Source organism: Cinclus cinclus, chromosome 4, assembly GCF_963662255.1.
Source record: "Cinclus cinclus chromosome 4, bCinCin1.1, whole genome shotgun sequence".
Classification (NCBI taxonomy): Eukaryota; Metazoa; Chordata; class Aves; order Passeriformes; family Cinclidae; genus Cinclus; species Cinclus cinclus.
In genome coordinates, this window is record NC_085049.1 from 23,672,756 (window position 1) to 23,694,133 (window position 21,378).

The window sequence follows — 21,378 nt, forward strand, 5'->3', positions numbered from 1 at the left end:
TCATATTGCAGAGCCACCTCCCTGCTTGCAGGGCTTTAGGGATTTGTCAGTAAACCACCCATCACAACTTCACAGTGTCACAGAATGGATGCTATGACTTCTACCCACAGACTTTGGCACCATTCTGCCAGGTCCTTTTTGTGTTCACACACACACATGACAGGGGAGGGAAGCTGTGGCAGAACCTTTGTCCTACATGAGCTTTTCTTGGGATCCTATCTCAGTGCCAGTGGTAAGAGAACTGGTAAAGTTTGCCAAGTTTCTTTGGAACTCCCAGATACCAAATCAAGTGAAGTTGCTGCTGAGTGACTTGCAAAATCCTAATCTGGCCTCTGACAGTAACACCCTGTGTGGCTTTCAGCAAGTCTCAACACCTTTCTGCTTCCAGCTTCCCATGGCTAAAATGTTTATTTGTCTGTCACAGCAGGTTTTTAGTGAGAATTCAAAATTTGGTACTTCACAGAAAATAGTACTTTTCTGCAGTGAGTTGAATAAATCAGGCCATCAACAGCGAGATAAGGTCTCTCCCAATAAGAGATTTGATGTCCAGGATCATTTTAGGGTTTATAACACATCAAAGTCTACATAAATAAATCAACTCAATGCAGACAAGAGGAAAAATTGTCCAAAAAAAACACAGTTTAAGAAACTGTTGCTGAGCACAGGTTAATCACTTAAGAGCAACAACTCCACTTGGAAGAAATAAGATAATAATTTGGGGTATCATCTGGTCTGTAAAACTAACTCACAGCTGGCACAAGTGAGAGGCTTTCACTTAAATGAATGAAAGAACATCCATCACTACTCTTCCCAGAACACTTTGCTCCCTTAAAACCAACACAGGCAAACCCCCCAAAATGTGCCACCTGTTCCTTAATTCCTGCAATAACAGAATCTGGGAGATGAAACTGGCCAGGCTTAGCCTGGGAATAGGGTGCATATTTATGCACAGGAGATGTTAAATCATGACACCTGTCCCACAGGTTCTCTGACCTAGGAGTGAGCCTCCCAGTCTAGTGGAAGGTGTCCCTGCAGGGAGGCCGGAAAGAGACTATTCCAGTGGTCCCTTCCAACTCAGTCCATTCTATGATTCTACGATGGTATGCATACACAGGCTCATAATTTATATTTATATGGCCAGACACTGAGATCTGTTTGTGCTGTCATTACAGCTTCAGGAGAAACTGCATAAATGAAGAATATTCAGAACAAAACTGACACCAGGCTTGGAGGACTCCTTTAAGGATTGCAGAGAGTTGAAAGGGTGATATTAATGTGACAAGGGCATCTCACAAAGAAAGGAAATTATTCCTTGTTTCCCAGAATAGCTAGAAATACATTTCTTCTCTAAGATGGAAAAGGCCAAGTTCTGCATTAGTAAAATGGCTATTTTAAAAGGAGCAAGGGTGTAAAGGCATTGATTCCTCTACTCTGCAGCAATTCAAAACCAGATATATGAAAACATTAATATGATTAAATGACAAGATATTGAGTAGTCTTGCAACATGGCAGAGTTCAGACTGTTTTATTGAAGAGGGGTTTGAGGCTTTTAGGACAACCTCTGGCAGCTTTTTCCACCTGTGATGCCCCAGTGTCCAGACCTTCGGATAGACACAGATCAATTTTATGTCCACAATTCTGTAGGAAAAATTCAGCACCCTCACAACTGACAGATGACAGAACAGATCTGCCCACAGTAGAAAATGGCTCTATTTTCAGCAGCTCTTTGCAAGTGGTAATTAAATTATGCAGCTCAGAATTAAAATTCATAGAATCACAGAAACTGGGGATAGGAAAAAGCCGCTAAGGTCATTTTTGTCCCTGCCCTTCCTTCTGCCAGTGCTTTGTCCAGCACTTTGTAGCCAATTTGAAATGCTCTCTACTTACCCAAGGCTTTTAAGAGACCCTCGTTTGATTTATGCACAGCAGAAAATGCTACCTTTTCTCCAGAGATGGATAATTTGCCTCATTCAAAGAGTTGCGTAATCAATTTCATTTACCAATTACAGCCCTTCGTTAACACGCGGCCACCAGGGCACTGGGGAAGGCAGAAGTTAATGAGATTGAGGATGGGATCAGGAGGGGCTCCTGAATGCCTTGGTTTGTCCTGACAGCCCAGTAAATCTTGGGACAGCCGAGTGCTTCTGAAGGGAGAAACAGCTTTGGAGATTCATCTGAGTTGTATCGCTGTTCTTTCAGCTGTGGGTTAGATGGGTTTGCTGCTTTCAGGGACACCTGGAGTTTGGTGGGGCAGAGAGGAATGGTCCAAACTTCCAAAAACTTCCTAAAAGCTGCTGGGTATTCCCTGGAAAGTGCAGAGTACCTCACAGTGAGGACTGAGGTGGGTTTTCAGTCCTCAGTTTCAGGTGGCGTAAATGCTGTCTGAAAGAGGCATTTTCCTTTCACATGGTGTGGATATGAATTTTGGACCTCCCTTGAAATTTGTAGCCTAAGCCTGCAAAGCCTAGAGTGACTTTGCTTTTGCAGGAGCTCCTCCCACACCCCCGAGGCTTGAGTCTTAAAAATGTGTCTGAGGCCCCTATCGCCCCTTCCAGGGTTTGTCAAAATGCTTTTCCCCAAGGGCTGGAGAGTGTCTTGTCCAAAAGACTAAATGTTTATCAACCTTTTTTTTTTTTTTTCAAATTGATATAAATCTTTTGTTCAAGACACAGGCCATAAATACAAAACTAGGGTTTCCCTGGGGATAAACCACAATAGTCTACAGCTGAAACTCTTTTGAAATAACTGGCATTGCCTGCAGTCCGAAATAGAACATTGAACTGGGAGGAATACAAATATGATCTGATACAGACTTCCTAGCCTGCCCAGAGCCCCCTCATATGGTTTGTCTGGAATTTTGACTCACCAGTTGCTTGACATGGGTCCTGATTTCCAAATGCTTATCCCAAGCCTGATTCTTATCTGGCCTAAATTGATGTTCCTGGTGACAATCAACAAGGGTTCATCTTCCCCTCCTGCTGAGTGCCCTGCAGAAATCCCTAAACCCCCTGTGCCTGGTGGGAATGCAGAGCTGGAATGAGTTGGCTGTGCTGCAAAACCCCCCTGGAAAGACAAATGCCACGGGTACAGCCCAGCTTGCCACTGCCATAGGGACACAGCTCTCAGGATGGAGTGAACCTCCCCTCCCAGCACTGCTGGTGACAGGGACACCAAGCAGGACGCCTGGAGTTAGCTCTGGCACCCCTGAGCATCTCCCATGTCCCAGCAGGACTTCCTAAGTGGTCCATGGGCTGTGGCCCTCAGCAGGATAAACATTTCACATCATCCCTCAGGTGCATAAAAATCATCTTCAGGTGATTGGGTCCAAATGGCACAAACCATCTGCTGAGGCTTCTGTTCACATTCTTAGTGTGGGAACTTACATTGCTCCAAAAGAAAAAAAAAAGAAAACAAAGGGAAAAGGAGCAGCCATGTAAATACACATTTCAGGGATGGCCTAGCTCTAAATGTGGTTGCAGTATGTAGAAAAGCCAAACATAAAGATTCTGAAGATAGTGATGCAACAAGAAACCTGAACTTATTTTCCACTTTCCCATCCCATGCCAGCAGCAACACAGCAGCACAATGAAAAAAATGTAATTTGATGAAGCAAAATATTTCAGTTCAACGCAGTTTTTTCATGCATCATACATAACCTTTGTTATCAGAATTTCTATTTTGAATTTACTTCCTCTTGATTATCTTTGTTCAGGACTATTTCAAGTCGTGAGAGAATAAAAGTTTTACCATTGTAAAGCCTTAATGTGGTAATGGCTGACTAACTAAAATTATTCCTGTAAGTTCCTAAAGAAAGTTTTCAGTGAAAACAGAGAAAATTACTGACCAAGAAGTGCTTATGAAAGTGTTTTCCCTTTTCTGTTCATCTCTCAGAAAGCACACAGGCAACTTCTAGGGCAGAATTAAATCCATTTCCTAAAGGAGCACCTCAAACTCCACAAGAGCCATGTGCATTCTTTTGAGTGGCAGCTGACCCTCAAATATTTTTACTGCTGCCATTCTGATCTTGATACAAAGCCCTGGGTCTCAGGGCTGCTTTGGCTCTAGACAAGCAGTAAGTAAAGAACTGTGTAGGGGTCTACATGCCTGGAAAGCAGTGGCAGGTGGGAATATTTTGCATTATATGTAACTCACACCTTAATGGGTCTGATCCAAGTCTGAGTCCTCCCCAGATTTGCTCATAAATACTGCAGAACCAGTGGTGTTTTTAATGTAATTTAGGTGTCCTTCATGCCTGGCTTATAGCTTTTAAATGGTTTTTAACTTTCCTCCACCTGAAAATAAAACAATGTCTTGTAAGAATTCTTGCCTGTAATTACTACAAGAACTGATTTATCTGTGGCACATGCCACTGTAGGAGGTGTGAGGGTGATTAAATGCTCTTCTGGGAAGTTTGAGATAAGGATTGAATGCTGTAGGACAAGACCACCTGCTTGGTCTTTATCTTGGTGTCTAAGAATATCACTGTCACTTTCTGCTTCTGATGTGAGAAAGGGGAAAGACAGTTTGGGAAAACTTCAAGTCTTTACTGTTCCTGGATTTTTTAACAATTTCAGTTAAATTCCTCTTTCCAATTTGAAAGGGGATCATTTGGCATGCAGAAATGCTTATTTTAATGCCTAAAGTCTTGCCAACCTCAGCTTAAAGGCTGAGTTGGGTACTTTAGAAGGTTTTGGTGGGTATGTTTTGTTTTTTTCTTTCAAAGAAATGCTTTCACATTTATTCCATGGCTTGGAGAATATCATCCAAATTTTAAAATCAGGTGCACCAGGGCAGGTAGCTCAGTCCCTGGCGAGAAGGGTCTCATGCAGACGGGGAGTGAGTACAAGCGCTGCTCTGAGGGAGGAGGGTGGTGACAGTGGCACCACCCAAATTCTGCTGCCAGGATGGTGACTCAGCTGAGGGACTGAGTCACAGTGTCTCCCTCCCCGTCCTCTGGCCAGGGAAGGTACCGATGTTCTGCTGGTGCCTTGGAGATGTAAATTGTAATATTCCCACCAGGCTGCAGAAGCCAAGGGAGCAAAAGTTTCCTCCTCCTCACTGTCGATGTGGACTTGCTCCGGGCAGTCTGATCAGGGGCAAGAAAGGGGATGCCTGACTAACAGCCCAGTGAGCTCTGGAATCAGACACTAGTCAGTGCAGATTGCCTTTGGAGTCAGGGGAGGAGGCCAGCATCCTCCAGAGCATGATTCAAGGCAGGAGGCTCCGGTGGAAGACATGAGATTGTGTGGGAGTGGGGATGCCTTTCCCTGAACAGAGATTCACTCGGACAGTCACGCCACATTCTGGCTGGTACTGGTTGAATCTTGTGAGTATTGATTGAAATCTCAGGATTAGTGGAGGCAAGCAACAACTCCTACATTTTCAGACAAGATCTAATTGCTTAGAAGAACATCCTGATTGGAGTCAGCAAATCAATATAGAGCAATGTAGTTTAAATCGATAAGATAAGGCCCTCCCTGCTGAAAGATCTGCTCTCTGTCAGTGCATTGGGAAATTCCCCCCACTTAATGAGGTTTGGAAAATAGTGCCAGGCATTTAATCTGTGTTGAAAATGCCTTGGGAGTCATGTAGTCCTTCCTTCTGGTCTTTCCCTACCTTCCACTTTTCTTCTCACTCCTTTAATGACTTTGTCTTTAAGTCTTCAGGCATCTCTCTTGAATGAAGGTTTGTGCCTGTGTTCTTCATTGCTCTGTCTGTACAACCAAACTGCCCAGGTTTTAATTAGATTGTAAAGGTTCCTTTGGTTTGTTCTGCTTTGGTTTTTTTGGTTTTTTTCCCTTAAAAAAACCCAAACAAAACTAAACAATTCTTTTTTTTCCTTGAATTGCTTTCCTTGAGTTACCAAAAATCTCTTTGATGCTCACGTTTTGTACCATTTTCTCCTTATTGTATACACCTGGGATTCTGGCTTCATCTTCAGTCTTCCTCCACTTTCTGGAATACTTTTTTTGAGTTGTAGCATTGTGGCATGAGATTCTGCCAGTCCACCAGCCTGGCAGTATCATACATCAGTCAGGGAATCAACACAGTAAAAAATTAAAATTATTATTGTTCAGCACTACTTAGGATAGCAAACCTCAATTTATAGATGTCCCAAAATCAATGGGAGATGGATTTCTTCTGTTGCCTGGCAGATTAATAATCTTATCCAATTCATTTCCTGAGATACTAATTTTTAGTTTCTTGGCCATACCAGATTAAATTCCTTTCAGTGACTGAGTACAAAACCATTATGGTTTCCCCATCCCAAAATTTTCCTGACACATTAATAACAACTCTTGAAATTGAATATTCTGACAGTGGCTAATGACAGCCTTACTGCATGAATTAATTTCAGAACCTGAGTTGCCCTTGGCTTGCACAATTCTCAGTCCTTCCTGACTGCAGTGCCTACAAATGGCCTGGTCTTCCTCATGACATAGGAAAGAAAGATTCATAATTATAAATATTTATAATTATGTGTATATGCAATTTATATGAATTCTGTTTATTGCAAGTCACTCCTAATTTTCTCTGAGGAATTTTGTAGAGGCTCACAGTCATAGTGAAAATGTGGGAAAAAGATACAAGAGCCAAGGGCAAGGATAAACCAGATCTGATTTCCCACTCATAGCAAAAGTGAAGAAAAAAAAATAGGAGAAATAGACACTTAACATGCTTTGTGCAGATGTCATACTCCTTCAGACTCACGGTCAATTTTCGCACTTATTTCCAACCACAAAGTGGTGATGTTTCATAGTCTGTCATTAGGAAGAGGTTATCTTTACCAAGCTAATATATTATATTAATATAACTGATTGTTACAATTTATTTACTCACCAGCTGCTAAATACTTTCAAAAGTTACTTTTCTGTGTGTTATCTGAGCCCTCATTTTGATGAGAAAAAAGGTTGGCCTCAAGTCAGGCTATTCTAACATGGGCCAGGGTTTTACAGCTCAGCTTGGTTATCCAATGGAAAAGGTGACTCATCTTCTAAATCAGAAAATGAAATAGCACTTGGACCTGATTTGGATAGTCCCGATCCATTTACCCCACTAACATCTTTCCAGTTCTTGTCTCAAAGTACCTGGGGTCATTTGCATGTGTGCCAGAGAAAGTTTTGAAAGGTGACTAACAGAGAGAGGGAAGTCTTACAATCCCTGTAGTATGTGTAGCTGTAGCATTATATAAAAAAAACTTCTCCTGTTATTGTTTCAGCTCAGTGCTTTAGTGCATCAGATCTTCCCCCCAGTTGTGGAAAGCCTAAATGGAATTTCACTGTTTTCCCTACAGCATTTAACCCAGCTGCTGCAGCCTAGCCTGGGGTGGCCTTTCACTGATCAGTTAGTTTAGAGATGCTGATGAAGGTACTCACAGAGAGGGAGTTTGAAAGCACCCAGCAGGGGTTTCTCATGCCCAGAGGCACCAAGCCTCTGTTACCCCTGTAACTACATTTTCAGCCTCCAGCATCCTTTCATCCTTACTCAGGGGTGAGTAGCTCCTGAAATGATCAGAAATCCTGGGATGCCTTGGGAAGAGAATTCCCAGCAGGTCAGGGAGTGATCCTGCCCCTCTGCCCAGCCCTGGGAGGCACATCTGGAGAGCTGTGTCCAGCTCTGGGATCATCAGCACAGGAGGGACAGGGAGCTCCTGGAGCGGGGCCAGCAGAGGCTGCAGAGATGATTTAGGGCCTGGAGCATCTGTGACAGGGAAAGGCTGAGGGAGCTGGGGCTGTCCAGCCTGGAGAGGAGCCCCAGCTGAGAGGGACCCTCATCCCTGGGTGTCCCTGTGTGCAGGGAGGGCTCCGAGCAGGGCCCAGGCTCTGCTCCTCAGCACAAGAGGAACAAGCAGGAATATACTCTGCTTTGGAGTCTTAAAAAGTTTGACCCCATTACTGTTGCTCTTTCATAATGAATTAGATTGATTTTCCTCATTCTAACTGTTCAAAGATCCTCTCTGCTTTAAGAAGATGTCTGTGATACAGCAGTTCTGTCATTCCAAGAAGTGTTATTTTCTGAATAGGAAAAGTAATATTGTCTCTCACTGCACTGATAGTTTCCCAAACTGTGCAATTTCTCAGCAAAAAGGGAGTTCATGTCACAATGACTGCAAAAATGTTGCACTGTTATTAAGTGCTACTTCCTCAGAACTGTCTCAAATTCCTCCAGTAAGAAGTAAAGAGACATTTTTCATGATGATTCCTTTTTAATTTTTTTTTAATAAACTTTGGATTCCTCAGATGTCTCACGACATTCACATGCCATGTGGATCTGCTCCTCAGGAAGTACAAGGGTTTTACCTGGCTTAGCATGGAGACCCAGAGGAAGGGAGCATGTAGAATCTTAGAAGAAAATATTTATTGCAACAAAGCATGACTTCAGATTTCTGTTCCTTTAAAAATTTGCAGATTGCTGCTGCTGTTCTTGCAGATTTCTAAAAATTGACATTGCTGTTATTACTTCCACTGCTGAACAGGATAGAAGAAACAGTGATGTCTCAGAGTTCGCAGGAAACAGCATTAGCAGTATTAGAATGTCTAGAAAGTCTGTGCAACTTAAATAGTTTGTAGCCTCTAGAAGTACTTTCAGTGTTTATTTTCTAATGACAAAACAAAATGCTTACCAGCCAGCATTTGTGAAAGTGTCTCAAAATTGCTGTCTTACAGCAAGTTTCCCTTTGCTACCTGCCTTGTTTGCCTTTTGTTCTCAATATTCTGTAGCATTTTGCTCTGCTAAAGTCCTGCTTTTTCCAGACTGCTTGAATTTGTGGTCCATGTTTAAATAATTCTGTGGGACTGGAGAGGACCTATGCTTAGACACAGCAAAATCTTGAATGCTGTCAGACAAACACGAGCCTCGGATTTTCCTTTTAGTGTTGTGGCATACAAGCAGTGAATGAACATAAGATTTTCTGAGGGGAAAAGACCCAATAATCACTGACATTTGAAATGAAGAAGGAAGGGTGCCAAGAGGATGGAGCCAGGCTGGTGGTGCTGAGCAGAAGCACCAGAAGAATGGGCAGGGACTGAGCCCAGGGGGTTCCATCTAGACATAAGACAGAACTTCTTCCCTGGGCACTGAACAGAGAGGCTGTGGGGTCTCCTCACTGGGGATATTCCAGAACCAGCTGGACACAATCCTGTGCCCTGTGCTCTGGGATGGCCCTGCTGGAGCAGGGAGGTGGCACCAGGTGACACCATTGTGGTCCCTTCCAGCCTGGCCCATTCTAGGATTCTGGGAATATCCAACAAGGAGAAGGAGGCACTCATACCATCCCACTCCATTCTGCAGCTTGCTGTGTGCACAGACGATCCTTTTTTTTAAATTAAATAAATCAGCAGTTGCTATCCTTCCAGGAAAGTGACCTCATTTCTTCTGTACCACTGTGATGGACCTAATGGAATGATTTGGATAGATGATGGATGGATGGATGGATGGATGGATGGATGGATGGATGGATGGATGGATGGATGGATGGATGGATGAATTCTGAAGTCACTTGAACCTGAAGATGGCAAGAATTAAAAGCAAAACTGAACAAAATATAACAAAATTTTCTTTTGGCCTCTTAGAAAACAGAAAATGTCACCTTATACACTCTTGTGTGATTTAGCAAAGGTGGATGAAGGAAGCAAAACCCTCCTTCAGTGCCAAGAGTTTAGGTAAAGACTGGGGTTTAAAAATTATTCCAGTTGATAGGTGACTGAACTGTAAGGTCAGCTGCTAAATTGAGTGTTTCCAGGGCTAAACCTGGGGAACTTAGAGCTAATTGAAGATCTGTTTAACAAACACTGCTTGCAAGCTCTGTGTAGGCTCTCCAAGCCAGGGCAGCTGTACTTTGGTGAATTGTTTGAAAAGAGGAGGGGAGGAGGAGAAGTGAAGGAGGTAGGACAGGTACTGCAGCTGCTCCTTATGAACCTCATCAAATAGCAAACAGGAAATCAACAAACGAGTACATTCCAGCAGAAATTCAAAGTGGAAGTGATAATAGGAAGGCTAGACTGACAGGTTCTGGCAAGTTGGGAGGGCATTGCTAGAAAAGCACTGGCAGCTGCAAAGCTCAAAGCTCAGGGACTTACCTCTTTCCTGCTTCCCTCCCTCCTGCCATTTCCTCTCCTCAGGAGCAATTATTTTATTTCATCCATGAGAAATTGTTTGCTGGGATGCATTCACTTCCAGAGGTGGAAGGGAACAGGAAAAGCAGCACTAAGTAGTAAGAGAGAAGCTGAGAATTTTAATCATCTAGTGAAAAATTGAGGCGTCCAGTGGGGAAAATGAGTATGCAAGTTGAAAGAAATAAATACAGCTGAGCAGTAATTGCAGGCTGGATTCACCCTGGAGGAGATGGCAAGATATGAAGTGAGGAATCAGTGATTCCAGGGGTGTGTTTTACTGTGTGGATTACTGAGGGGAGAGAGTCACTTCTACTCGGGCTTGTGTCAATGGTAGCTGTGGTCTGGGATGAGATGAAGGTGCAGCAGGGGCACTTCATCTCACCTCACCCTTCTCTGGAGACACAAGGTGCTCTTTTCAGGTGGATGAGGTCCTGCTAAAGGTCCTGCGATGCCTGAAAACTCTCCCCTGGGATTCTCCAAGCCACAGCTCAGCCACCGCTTGGAAGACATTCTTCATGGGCTTGATGAAATGGGAAATACACTCTGGGGTTGCAATAAAATGAAACAGTTTCCTGTTCTGCCTGTAAACATTCCATAGGAAATGGAGGCAGTTTTCACTGGAGACAAGGAAACTACCACCAACCAGGAAAAGTTGCTTTAACTGCGAAAAAACAGCAAACTTCTTTATGACAAATGCACTGAAATGTACACTTTTATCCAGGGGCTGGAATTACACCCTTTTCTCGGAGAACAGCTGCATGTGCTGGTGGGAATGGTAAAGTTTGGCCTGGATTCAAATTTGATAATACTTACAGAAAGATGCAAGGGGATTTTTTTCCCCCTTCTTTTTGTCATTTTACTTTCTTTGAATATAAATTCTTCCAAAACAAAATTTGGTCACTGGTAGATCAGCCTTGCAAAGGTGCTGAGTACTCTGGCTGTGGTCCAAAAGTGCACTTAAGCCCGTGCTTAACTCTGAGGACATAATTAGTCTTGCCAATTTCAGTGGGGCTGTTGACATGCTTAAAGTTAAGCATGTGACTAAGTCCACTGCTTCGAGAATGCTTAGCCCTTTGTGGGGTTAAGCCCAGCTCTGTGCTACACAAAAGATCTTTTGTTCAGCCTTGAATGACGAGGACAGGCAATGGAAGGAATAAACACCCTTCTTTAAAATAAACATTGTGCTGATCATAGAGATAGCGCACATGTTATTAACGCCGAGGCTGTCATCACGTTTTATTAGCAGCATTTTAGCAGCCCATGAGATGATTCAGTCCTCTGAACCATGTCTCCATTATCTCTTTGTACCTGAAATGCCTGGCTGGTTCTGGTCCATGGTAACTCTGCAGCTGTCGGTGTTTTCATGGACTTCTGCGCATCTTCAAGCTCTGTACTCTGAATACACCAAGACAGTCAGTCCTGTGAGGAGCAGCTGAGAGAGCTGAGGGGCTCAGCCTGGAGAAAAGGAGGCTCAAGGGCATTTTTTCACTCTCTTCAAGTCCCTGACAGGAGGGTGCAGCTAGGTGGGGTCAGGGTCTTCTCAGAGGGAACAAGGGACAGGACAAGAGGAAATGGCTCAAACTGCACCAGGAGAGGTCCAGGTTGGACATCAGGAAGAATTCTCTCATGGAAAGGGTGGTTAAGCACTAGAACAGGCTGCCCAGAGAGGTGATAGAGTCCCCATCCCTGGAGGTTTTCAAGAAATGATTTTATGCTCTGGTCTGGTTGATAAGGTAGTTGGTGCTCAGCCAAGGATGGACATGATTATCTGGAAGGTCTTTTCCAACCTAAAGGATTCTGTGGTTGTGTGAAGGCAGCCCTGAGCTGGCTGCTGGGTCTGTCTGCTGCAGACACCACACAGAGGCTCTAACTCACCTTGAGGACTGAAGTGACCCTGGCAGTGCCACAGCCATGTCCCAGCTTTGGGCTTCACTCATCCCTTGCATAGCGCTCCCAGTTCTGGGGCTGTGCAGCTGTGGATGGTCTGGACCAGATCACCCCCATGTGAATCATGGAATTATAGAATTATTTCCCTTTTCCTTTGCAAGGCACCTTAAAATCTACTCCATTCCCAACCCCTGCCACGGGCAAGGACACCTTCCACTATCCCAGGTTGCTCAGAGCCCCATCCAACCTGGCCTTGGGCATTTCCAGGGATGGGGCAGCCACAGCTTCTCTGGGCAACCTGTGCCAGGACCTCACCACCCTCACAGGGAACAATTCTTTTCTTATATCCAACCTAAACCTACTTTCTGTCAGTCTGAAGCCACTGATCGAGGCCAGTAGATGCTCAGGCAAAAAGTGTGAAAAATGGACAAGGCCACAGGGCTGTTATTTCAGATCTCATCATCCTGATAAGCTCTTGGGAAGGTTCTACCAAAGCTGGAATCTTGGACAGCTTGAAGCAATGAGGCCCACAGGATTTCCCTGCAGAGCTGTTCTCTGCAGGGAGACCAGTGCAGTGAGGGGATGGTGGTGTGGCATTTTTCATGGTGCACCAAAGGGAATGGCAGTGTTTGCAGGCATTTTTCTCCATAACATTCCCATTTTTGGTCACACAATCCCAACTGAAACATAGCAGCAGCAGTGGTCAAGTATCAGAGGGAAAGGTAGTGTGAGGAACAGATTTTGCATGTTGTTGAGCTGTAATTGTTGAGGTCTGTAGAACTGAGTTACTGAACCATTCATACTGATAATTAAAATGAAGCATTCTTAAAACATAATTAAGAAAAAAAAGCCCGAAGCTTAAATAGATCATCTTCCCCTATTCACTCTTTACGCATTTTTCCATTCCAGATATTCTAAGCCTCAGCACTCTCTCCTTTTTGGCCCTAGCTTTTAGTTTCCAGGACGTGGCTTGTTTTTATTTCTTTAGGTCTCTTAAATTTTGTTTCATTGTTGGTCCTAAGTACTTTTTAGTGGTATTCCTGCAGTTTTACTTTTTTCATTTGAAAACTGCAATTTTGCCAATTAATAATTCCAAACAGGGGAAATTATGGAAAATTAGAATATTTCAGAAGACAAATCTAACTGTTTAGTGACCTAAACAGTTGTCACTTTCTAGAGAAGGCCTTTCCAACAGCAAAATTTTGGGTTTGAGAGCTGCAGAATCATCTATGAAGTTGTCCAACACCATCTTCACATTCAAAAGGACTCCAACAGGTCTTTGATAGCATATTTTTATTTCCACAGGGTCTGATGCAATCCTTACCCTGTCTGCAGGCAAAGTCTGCAGCTAATTTCTCTTCATGATTCACCAGAGTTCAGCAACCTGGAGGGCACAGAGAAAGGCACAAAACAACTGTTCAGGCAGGTTAAAAGATTAATTTCTGAATACTAAAAATAACTTTTTTATAATTCCATCCTATCTTGCTTCCAAGGACCTGGCATTTGGCAAATTTTAATGAAGTGAACCTTGCAACACCTCTGTGAGGTCGTTATAAATACCATCCCCGTTGATGGGGAAATGAAATTATAGCACAGATGAAGACAAAATCCTGGATTCAGGAAGCATCCCATACAGATGTGCATCCTCTCTTACAGGTGCTGCTGGCAGCATCGGGGGACATTTTTTTCTGAAATAATTAAATCTGATCTGGAAGTCATTGCCCAGACACAAAAATGCATTTTTGGCTCGAGGAAATGGCCATACATTACTTATGGACAGCTCTGGAAACAGTTCCTCAGAGCCAGGCAGAGTCTTCTGGAAGAAACTGAAAGCAAGAACTGTTGTGAAAGAACATTGTTTTTTTGACTATTCAAAATGTTTTTCCTTCTAGACTGAAATGGAAACACATAGAAAATTCTGAATACCAGAAGAAAATCAAATTTCAGATCCTCCTGAAAACTCTTGGTAATTCATATTCTTAACCCTTGTTTTTGTTTTGTAATTGCAGAAATAAGTTTGCAGCAGAAAATGAAAACTTTTTTTTGCAGGAAGTGAAAAAGATTGGTCTTAACCTGGACAAAATAAAGCAACGTACAGCCCTTGAAATTAATATTATTGGTGGTTTTTTTTTTTTTCTTATGGGAACAAAAATGTCTCTGTTGACTCTCTGCATCCTTCAGACTCTGGGAAGAAAATATGTAAAACATCTTTTTGTTATTCCTCAGCGGCCTCAGATTTAAGTATCTTTTTTTTTTTTAATTTGATAAGCCTTATTAAGCTTGCTATACATCATTATGCAGTTGTTTAGAATATAATCAGTGGGGTGAAAAAACTTAAGGGGATGGAAAGACAAGAGAGGGTGAAACTGAGAACAAGATTGATTTCCCCCACATTTAGCTGTCCTCACTTAGTTTAATCTCTCAGATGAGAGAGATGAATCACTCCCTCGAGGTGCTTGAGACTGAGCCCCACGTAAGCAGCTTGAGCCAGACATCCAATTTTCAGAGAGCTGATACTCAGTAGGACTAATCCTGCCCCAGTTCCTGCCTCTCCTCTTCCAGCTGGAATTGACAGCTCTGAAGGACAGAGTCAGTCAGCCCCGTGGAGCTTCAGTTCCCAGACCAGGCAGATTTTGAGTGATTTTCTTATTTAATAATAGCAAAGTTATAAATACCAGTTTACATTAGTTATTGTGCTGTTTATTCATAACTCTGTGTCTTTAATAAGGATGGGTTGGTTGTAGATTCAGCTTGGATGGAAGAACAACAGAAGTCCAGGTGAAAGTTCACCAGACTCAGCATCCTGGCCCATGGAATTGTAAATATCACATTCCATGGAAAACAGGTGAGAATCAAGTAAATGTCAAGTGACACTCCCCCAGGATACTCTTCCAGTCCCTAATAACCAGCTTGAGGATTACCTGAGATAAAGGTGATACCTTGGAGTTGTTCATGTTTTGACAGGCTAAATGGTTTTGATCCTGTGGAAATAAAGCCTGGTAGATATACAGCATTCCTTGGTGCCTCCACCTCCAATTCCATGAAGGGGAAAACCTAAGGGATGGCTGGAGTTCATGCAGACCTGTCTTGGGTGATTGAAACATCACTCACCACTTGCTGAACTAACTGTGAAGAGCTGAGTGGACAAAAGTTACCTTGAGTTTGTAGTTAAAGGTCCATTATGTGGGGTAGGAAGGATTTGTAGTCCAACCACTCACAGGAAAATGAGCAAACGAAAGTGGTGCTTCAAGAGAGCAAAATCAGGGTCTGATTTTCGTGTGAGTGCTTGAACACACGTGTACCTGTGGATGCACATGAAAGGTCAAGCAAACCTTGAAATAAATGCACAGAAATGGTTTTCCTTTGTGGAAATCAGGGACTTCTGATGTCTCTGCTGGAAAGAAAAGCATGATTCCTGACTTGTACAGATTCATTACTTAAGATTCCCTGAAAGATATGAGGAAAGTTTAGGTCTAGAGAATTCTAATAGCAGTGTTAAGATAATGAGAAAGATGCACTACAACATCAGAGGAGTAGGAGACAGAAGAGCTGATTAAGGGTGTCGCTTATAAAATAACAAAAAAAACAACAAAAAAACCAACAAAAACAAAACAAAACAAAACAAAAAAATGGGGGTGGTGGTAGTGCCTTGTATGAAGATACATTTTTTTTCCCTTCAGAATAAAAGATCTACTTCCTGACCTGCTAAATTATTGTATGGAGCAGAAGTTGGCTGCCTCACCTTATTCTGTGCAGGCAAGTCTCTTTTTCAGGGGCTGCACTTTAGCATGTGCTCAAGGTGACCTTGCATCACCATCTGCATATTTTGAATTCAACCATATGCAGAAGCACATTCTTCAGTTACAAACTCAAGCATGTACTTTGGGGAAAAAAAACAGTAAAAAATTCACTTTGTCATTGAAGTCAGCAATTTTGACTCTGCTCAGAATGTAGGACTGCTTGGTATAAGCTGCCATTTAATATGGCATGTTTTCAGAGTAGAAGCATATTTTAGTATCTCCGAATCTATCACAAGGCAAAATTAATCTCTGGCACACAGCAGGGATGACTCTTACCCACTGCATTATTTTTCCCTTGAAAATCAAAATGTAGCATCCAATTTTTATTTAGCTCTGGGAAAACCAAGTAAATGGGTATTTTTTAATTTTAGTGAATTAATTTATAAGTGACATAAGCAATATATAGACAAATGGTGACTATAAACTCTTAAAAACAGCCAAATTGTCAAACATACAACAGAATTTCTGTTGTTCATTTGTCTACTACATGGATAATAAACTTTGTGGAACTTTGTCCTGACTCCTGGGTTATATTTGTTACTTTGGCAAATCCTTTTTTAATCAATAAATATGAAGGCTAAATGGAGAGGTAGGTTTTGAGCAACGCAAGCAAAAAAAAAAGGCTTTGATTTAGGAAATCATGTAAGTATGTATGGAGGCAGTCCTGCTTAGAAGAACACACTGGGCTTCTCTGGATTTAATCCAAGCATCAATCCAGCAAAGCATATTCTCTTAAAACCTTGTCCTGGCTGGACATGTGTTTTGTATGAAATCAGCAGCATTTACCTTAAATTTTCAATGAGCAGATCCAACTAAAAGGAAGAGGAGAACTTCAAAGAGTTATCTGCAATTTTCACAAAGTCGTAACAGTATAATTTAAATTTATATTGTTACTATGCCTTGGAATATGGCCTGTGCTTAAGTATGTCTGTAATAATTTGCTGGGATAAATTGTAAATGCCTTTCATGTTTGAGAGATTAAAGAACACTTTGCTTATTTGGAAGGTTAATTATTCAGGGAAATAGTTTGATAGAAAACGTGTTATTTTACATTCAGACAATACAAACCAAGTTCCTGATGTGCTGAAGGTGTTGGGACCAGGCGTTGCCATGACCTCCAATGGGATAGATGTGGGAGACTCCATGTGAACAGGAAACAACCTCAAAAAAATCCATGTATCTGGTGCCTGATAGAATCTGAATCCAAGCAGTTTTCTTGTCCAGCAAATGAATTAAATATTTATTTAATGTGAGATTGAACAGACTGAAATCACAGCTGTCCTTGTGCTCCTCCTGTTGTCACATCCACATCAGCCTTGTGGAGACCACGTGGACAGAGGCATGGCACTGACCATGAAGCCACAAAATGAGGCAGGATGTTGATTCCCAGCCATGGCAGAAAGCTCCAAAGTTGAAATATGTCAAACAGAAAAAGCAAGTCATTGGTAGTGTTTAAACAGAGAGTTTGGACACAGTCCACTAGAGCATCTCTGTGGGACTAATCACTGGGGCTGTGGTAACACCAGAGTTTGTTGAGATTAAATTTATGGGTAACTATCTATTAGAAGTAGCAGGCCATAATGAATTCTTTCAGAATTTATCACAGTAGCATTAATTAGGATACATTTTGCGGGCAACAGTGAACCTCTCACAAGTATTTTCCAGATATTTGATCATAATTTAGCATTAGTCAGGTGTGAGTTAATGGACACCAAAGGCTTCATTCCCTTAAAAATCCTTTCTTGTTTGGTGAGTCCCACTGCTATTATATAATTTTATATTCATTTTCATGACACTAATCGTCTGGTATTGATTCAGATATTGCACATTACCATTGGGACTCCATTTTAATTCAGTGTTAGTGCAGCATTAAGATGTAAAACAAAAGTGTTAGTATTTTAAGTTAAAAGTCTGACTAAGATATTTCCATTTAGTGGGATTCTGCTGCTCCCATTGACTCAAGAAGTCAATCCAGATCTTCCTTAAGGGTTCAAATTTGCAAACAAATGTCACAACACCTTTTATTCTAGTAGCCCAAAATAATTTCTGAAGTATTTGTAGGGCCTAAAGTATGACAAGGCTCTCTGAAAAAGTAAAGGACCTTAACTTTGCTGCAAAAATTCACTGGGATATTTGAGTTTGATTTCAGTGGCTACAAAACCACCTCCAAAGTTTTGCCACATGTTGCAATATTAAAATATTGCCAACAAATATTGAAATGGCGTTGCTTCACAAAGGGTAGACTAAATTTAAACTTCTCTTTGCTGGACTTTTTTTCCTACAATTAAGCCACAAAACAAATGCCCCAAGAGGAGAACAAAAAATTATTTGTTTTTCCCTTCCTTTATACCTGTGTGTCTCCCACCACAGCATTATCATGCCACACAAGCAAAGGACAGAACCCTTGTTCCGAGCATAAAAATGCCCCATTACAGTGAAAATTCCACACATGTGGCTTAGGATAGTGTCCTTCTGATATCTTTTCCCTAAGTCTAGTGTGGTCCCACTGATATCTGTTAAAATGCAGCTCTAAAATTCAAATTTCTGTGCATCTGCTCATATATATTACTCAAGACTTTTGTTGTTCATGCCAGTCTGCTAAAATTTATGCTCATTAAGGGTTGTACATATTTCATTTTTAAGAAAAATTAGGTTTGGTCACTCTAATTAGACTGTAAGGAAGATATTTTAAAAACTGGATAGTCTTTTGCTGAGCTGTGGCCATGGTTATCCAGAGAAGCACACAATTACATACACTTCCTCCCCATTCATTATGGCTGTGAAACGCCCCTGTTTAAATGTTTTTATTAAGGAGAGAAACAAATAATAATTTCAAAGATGCTGTGATCCGTGGGGAGAAGGGAAGAAGCCTTTTGCACTGTCTAATTTTAAATTTGTTAACTTAGAATTTACTCTTAACTGGAAGTAGTGCTTATGGTGATTGGACACACAAGATGCTGAGGAATAGAGATGTATACAGATCCATGTATTTCAAATCCATTTCAAATGGTGCATCCAGAATCCTACTTTTTAGGCACCTATTGTTTGTCTGAGACAGAAAGGAAAAACAGAGGATAGAGGGAGGATACAGACAAGAAGATATGGAAGTGAAAGATAAATGGGAAAGAAAAATCTACTTCTCTGTGCAGGATGGGGACAAAATTCTGCACAGACTCTGCTTCTGTATGTGAAACAGGGACAAAATTTTGCCCAGAACATTTCCAAAGTTGTTTCCAAAATCATCAGCTCTAATAAAAAAGTGGAATCTGGACCCTGGGTCATTTCTCTCTGGGACAGAGGGCTCATTCTAAGACTGCACATGCAAACATTGCTGAGCAGAGAAAGAAGTCAGGCAGCTGCTGGATGCCACATCTCTCTAGGTTCACCCAGATCATCTCCAGATCTCTGCTAATGGAGATAACTTGACATGTTTGTGCACACTGGAACTCATCGTGAAATTCTGTGCTGATCCATCTCCACTTGTGCTTCCTGAATGAGTTGCAGCTACTGAGATCAGATGCCACAGTATGGTGAGACCTCTCATTTGCGCCTCTCAAACCTGCTGTGAGCAGTGCAGAGCAAAACCTAGCAAGCAGCAGAGCATCTTAGCACCTCCCAGGAACAAAACTGCCATAGATCTGCTTCACAGAGCAGAGTGAGGGACTGAAATGAGAGTTATTACTGTTAAAAGCTCTGGGAAGCATTTCTTAGCTGTAACTCCCCAAGAATTCTGGCAGCTTTGCAGCATCTAAAGATATATACATCACAACTGCAAAAGTCTCATATTTCATAGCCCAAACCCATGAACATTTAAGAATATAAGAATGCAAAACTTTTGGTTGAAATAGTCAATATAAATAGTCTCCACAACATTCTTCTTCAGATACGCTTTTAAACTCAAATACTGGGTTTGTGTCCTTGGTACTGCTAAAGATGCTAGCTTTTCTTGGAGGCTTGAAAATCTCCTGAGGTTTTTAGGTTAAATTTATAGATTTGTCATAAACAGTTTGATAATAAAGTTGCATAAAAACCGTAGTTCTGAACTGCACCACTTTTTTACTCTTTTCTCGCTTTTCTACTCCTGGCCAGTGCCAAATCTACAGAAAGATACATATAATGTCCTAGAGAGGAAGCTGAATAAGAAATCAGTGCCAGTTGGGAATGCTTTGTTCCCTTTTGCTTCTATTTTGTCCTTCAGGGCTGCTCCTGTAAAGAGCAACTAAGAGCAAATAATCATAAATGTTAATTAAAGTCTTTATATATACCTGAATGGTAGATACAGATCAATCTTTTGCACAAAAGTTAGCTATGGAAAACTTTTCCTGAACCTCTGAAAAGTCAGCCTGAAATGTAAGTCAAGTATGTGACGGGTATAGATCAAGCTTTTCTCTGTGCAGGGTGTCCTGTAGGAAAAAAAAGCACATATAGAAAACTTTGGCCGTTTGCTTAGAGTGTTCTTACCCTGCTAGTGTTGGGAAATCCTGTTTTTCGAGGCCACATAGTAAGCCATTGATTTGCTGGAGCAGTGTGCCATGAATTTCTCAGGGCACAGGATTGTGTCCAGCTGGTTCTGCAATATCCCCAGTGAGGAGACCCCACAGCCTCTCTGGACAATCTGTTCAGTGCCCAGGGAAGAAGTTCTGCCTCCTGTCCAGGTGGAACCCCCTGGGCTCAGTCCCTGCCCGTGGCTCTGGTGCCATTGCTGGGCCCCCCGGAGCAGAGCCTGGGCCCTGCTCGGAGCCCTCCCTGCACACAGGGACACCCAGGGATGAGGGTCCCTCTCAGCTGTGTCTTCTGCAGTCCTTTCTTGGAGTGTTGTTATTTGACATGAAACTTCCTCCATGCGTTGGAACATCTCCAACAAAATATTCTTCAGCGGTTATGCTCCAAACATGAAAATTGAAAATAAACCTTGTAATCCTCACTCAAACATAGCACTGAGCATGGACCTTATCAGACACTGATTTTTGCTAGAGGTCTAAGGTTTCTTTCCCCACAATTTCCGTGTGTACTAAGCTTTCTATTCTGTTGAGAATATAGAGCTCAGCAGGCTGATGGAATCAGCACTTTCTTTGCCACCCCAGTCCATCACCAATATGCAGTTCTGGCTTCCTCAAGCTTTACTATTTGATGAGTAGTTTAGCAGCAAGGATCTTGTACAGCATTTGTTACTAATGAATTTCAAACCAAACCACGTCTGTTTCTGTATTGTGTTCTTTAATTATCTAAATCTTGGTGTGGTTTAGGCTGGGGAAGCAGATCCACATGGCAGCTGAGAGCAGAGCAGCACAGACTGTTCTGTTTGGCAACATCTGCTCAGAGTAACATTACCTAAAGAGGGAACAGTTCAAACCTTTTTCTTGTTAGGCTCATGATACCATAACATCATGCTGGGCTTCCCAAACCCACAAATTTTTTTCTTCAGATACTTTCAGTAGAAGCTGCCTAAGATCCTCTTATTTGTTTTGGAAGGAGTCAGTGTTGGATCCTCCTGGGTACAGACAGACACTTGTCCCATGGTGTCACAAGTGAGTGTCACTCAGAGAATGTGCTTGCTATGTCCTGCTCACTGAAGA